The sequence below is a fragment of the Bidens hawaiensis genome, unplaced genomic scaffold (genome assembly GCF_021521415.1).
Source record: "Bidens hawaiensis isolate Kalapana, Puna unplaced genomic scaffold, B.hawaiensis_p1.1 tig00022023_1, whole genome shotgun sequence".
Classification (NCBI taxonomy): domain Eukaryota; kingdom Viridiplantae; phylum Streptophyta; class Magnoliopsida; order Asterales; family Asteraceae; genus Bidens; species Bidens hawaiensis.
Window position 1 is genome coordinate 286,925 of NW_027493417.1, and position 4,297 is coordinate 291,221.

A 4,297-nucleotide genomic window follows, 5' to 3' on the forward strand; every position below is an offset into this window, starting at 1 on the left:
ATTTAGTGAAAGAAGATGACTTATTTAGAACAAGTGAAGAACATGAGATGGATCCTGATGATGATTATGACCCTGAGGTTGTGAAAGCAGCTTTCATGTACACCAGTGAGCCGGAAGAAGATTACTATCATGATCCATATGAAGACGATCCAGTGTGGGACTTTGACTGGTCAAACAATGATTGTCATTGGAAGTAACATTGTAGCTGGCTTCTAGTATTGTTTGCATTTGAATTGTACTTTAATTTGACTATTGTAATGTTTTCATTATTTGCCTACATGCTACTAGTTTTAAAAGCATTAACCAAAATATTGTCATAATAGCATACAAACCATCATGTACCAAATCAAACATAACATACAAACTATCATGTCCCAAATCAAACATAGCATACAAAAACTATCATGTCCCAAATCAAACACACATGCTACTAGTCTTAAGATTGTTTCAAACACAAACCATGACATGGTACCAGAAAGTTCAAAACAAAAGTCTTAAATAGTCTCAAACACACACCATCAATCTAACTCAAACACAACTTTATGGTTGACATCATTATTGTTGAATTGGTGCCCTGCAAGTTCTGATGTTGTGTCCGTAACCTCCACATCTTCCACAACTTTTTTCATGCCCCAACCTGGTAAGTCTTCCTCCTGCAGAAAACAATTCCCGAACCTCTTCAATCTTCCTCTTCCTCTTCTTGCTAGCTGCCACTTTCTTCTTCTCACCTAGTGCCTTCTTCCTGTTCTTCTTCGGTCTGCCAATCTGGGTATGATGTTTTGGAGGAGTTATTATTGTTGGGCAATTTGATGGTGTCCACATATCAGGGACTGGCATGGGCCTGATTTGGTGATTATACACCTTCTTCCAAGTGTCTAACAAGTAAGCTTCATCAACCCACTTCTCCAATGGACTGACATACATGTTTTCTATCATGTTATATAGGGCTGCCACAGCATGTTTGCATGGCATACCTGTCAAGTCCCATCTCCTGCACGTGCAAGTTCTATCCCCCACATTCACCACACATTGGCTTCTCAGACTTTTAACCTATGAACATATTTGCATATTAACAAAAGATTGATTGTAATATCATAGTCATGCAAATTTTCATACCTGGTAAGTCACATCATCAACCATCATAACCGTCAATTTGCTTGCTTCTGTTTGGATTTCATCCCATGCTTTTGTTGCTTGCGGTGTTAATGGGCCCCTTGCAGTGGCTTGCATCTTCTTCACAGTGACAATCCTCATGGTCATATACTCTCTAATATACTCCAAGCATGTAATGATCGGCTTGTCTCTTGCTCCAATAAGTTGCTTGTTGAAAGATTCACAAAGGTTGTTCAGCAACATATCACTTTTTGCCCTTCCTGAAAAATGTGATCTTGACCATCTTGCTGCCGGGATCTCACTAAACCAAAGAAACATATCAAGATTTGTTTTCTTAATCTCCTCCATTGCCATGTTGAAGTAGGGGACAGAAGTAGCCGATGCTGCCCTATAAAACAAGCCTTTATACAATCTCCCCTCCAGGTTTGCCTCAAGTTCTCATGGATGCGTCTACAACAAAACCGATGCTCTGCCCTAGCGAAAACACTCTCAACTGCTTGAATAAGTCCCTACAACAGTCAAATCACCATAATTAGTGTACATGAGTTAGCCTATTACAAATATATCCTACGTGTACATACCTTTTGTCGGCCACTTATGAAAGTAAAATTGGCATCATAAGGCAAGTCAAGATCATCTCCAAGGAGATCTAAGAACCATTTCCATGAGTCTGTGCATTCGGCTTCCACTATTGCAAAGGCAACATGATACAAGCAATTGTTACCGTCCGTCCCGACAGCAGTCAAAATCTGTCCGGGGTATTTCCCTTTCATAAAACAACCATCCAACCCAAGAAGTTCTCTACCAAGCAATTTAAATCCTTTAACCAAAGCAGCATAACACACATATATCCTTCTAAATTGCCTTGTTTTAAGGTTAGGGTTAGCACATGGTTCAACATCTAATTTAATGGTACTACCTGGGTTTGCTTTAAGAAGCTCATCAATATAGGATCTGAGGTGGGTGTATTGTTTGGTGTAGTCACCATCCTTCCTTTGCAAGGCTATTGTCTTTGCTCTTCTCATCTTGGATTCAGAAAGTTGTACTTGATGCATCTGCTGGAATTTAGCCTTCAATTCTTTGGCAGATAAGTTGGGGGTGGTTTGTAGCTCAACCTCAATCTCTTTGGCAATAGTAGACATTGTGTACAAACCAATTGTTCTACTTCTTAGACAGTCGTGTTTTCTGGGAATGGCCTTCACACACCAATTATCCTCAACAGTTTGTCTTGAGATGTGCAGTGTCCAAGGGCAAGTGGGTTTCTTTTCCCTTTTTTTACCTTCAACTTTTCCTGACTTGACACATTTGACCCCTCACCAGCAACCAAATTAGGATTGGTCCCCAAACAAATCACCCTAAACCTTAAGGATCATTCTTCTTGATATACAAATCTCTTCTAGCATGAATAGCATAACTCTTAACCATTTCATTCAATGTTTCCTTTAATGGTATTAACTGACCAACATAAAATGGACACTCATCATCATTATTCCTTTCCTTACCCTTGAACTTTCTTAGCATACTATTCAAGACACTCAGGCGCTCATCATCAGAGCTCTCATAGGTATCCATGCAAGGATTTAAACCATCATCATCACTAATATGATCAGCTGCTGCTTCTACCACATCAAAATCTACAATAGCTTTATACAACCTCATGTCAACTTCTACATCCTCCAAGGGTGTTTGAAAGGCAGCCGTATACTCAGGAACACTTTCATCTGATCAATCAATATCATAACTGTCATCATCTTCCTCACTAGAACTATTTTCAGCACTCTCTTCATAACACTTTCACCACCCACTTCATCAACACTTTCACCACCCGCTTCATAGACACTTTCACCACTCACTTCATGGACACTTTGACCACTCACTTCATGAACACTATCAAAACCAAAACCAGGTACAAATCCAGAATCATAGACCACAATTTCTGTACATATACCACTAGTCCTGCCATGTTCTACAAAAATCTCAACAATGTGAGTACCTATACCATCACTACCTCTAATCATATCACAAACATCTTGAAAATGATAATCTTCAACCAACGGCTTTAAACCCAAGTCCAAACTTATACGTGGATGTTTGTAATGAAAACAACAAGCTGGACCACAACCATATTGTAACTTACAAAGTATTTCAAGCAACAAACTTTTACAAAATTCAGAAACTTGAACTTCGTCAACGTAAGTGATCTTCCCCCCTTCGTATCTTCGCTGCCCCTCGGTAGCGAAAGACCCTCCATGGAAAAGTTTTATGGTGAACGCATTTGAATAATTTTCACCTATAACAACAGTACATTCAACCCGTTAACAACACACAAGTAAATAAAATGAAAATTTTGAACACACAGTAACACCTTACCATATAGGTCGTACGGGTCACAATACTCACTGTCCGGCCTAATAGAATACGAGGTCGACATTGCGATGTGTGAAGTTGACGTTTGATTTTAACGGTGATCGGAAAAATTAGGGGTTCAATGTTCGAACGGTTGGTTTGTATTTGGGTGTTTGGGGAAAAAAACCCTAAATCGGGGGTTTTATTGAATCAGGGGTATGTAAATAAGGAAAAGACTATATTACCCTTCGACATTAACGGTCAACGACGGGTCAACTGACGGTAGGAGTCAGAGGAACCCGCCGGAGAAACACAGGGGCCCAAACTTCGCAAAATCTTTTTCAGGAGGAAACCCATCGAATGTGTATATTAACCAGGGAGACAAATTGCAGAATTCTCAAATGGTAAAAATGGAAAGATAAGGAGGTTAATTAAAGATAATTAATCATGGACTAAAAAGGAAAGTTGGGCCTTAGGTCCATGGGCTTAAGGGAGTATAAATACCCCTTAAACCCTAAATCTTTCCATTTTCATCCAACTTATCCATCTTATTCTCTCTACACCTTAAAAACACACACCTAAACACCTTCATACGGCCGCGAGCTAGAGGAAGGCTTTCAAGACCGAAATCAAGCCAAACATAGATAAGATCTTCATATACAAGATAGATACAAGAGCATAGTTCATAAACAAGCTTACCCGAAACCTAAATACGCTTAAAGGTATGTGCTTTAACCTTAAAGATTACATTTTTATGAACGTTTTTCCATGAAGCTTAACCCTAGAGTAGATCGGGTCTAGATGTTTCATAAAGTTGCAAAGTTGATGACTAAAATGG

General features: G+C 39.3%; 1 long non-coding RNA gene across 1 annotated transcript; it reads right to left on the reverse strand.

Moving 5' to 3' along the window:
• Positions 1–2,171: 2,171 nt before the first annotated feature.
• LOC143564563 (uncharacterized) lies at positions 2,172–3,809 on the reverse strand. Its single transcript, XR_013140897.1, has 2 exons — positions 2,952–3,809; positions 2,172–2,904 (listed from the first exon to the last, which is right to left on the reverse strand). It is a non-coding gene; the product is annotated as an uncharacterized LOC143564563 (long non-coding RNA).
• Positions 3,810–4,297: the final 488 nt, after the last annotated feature.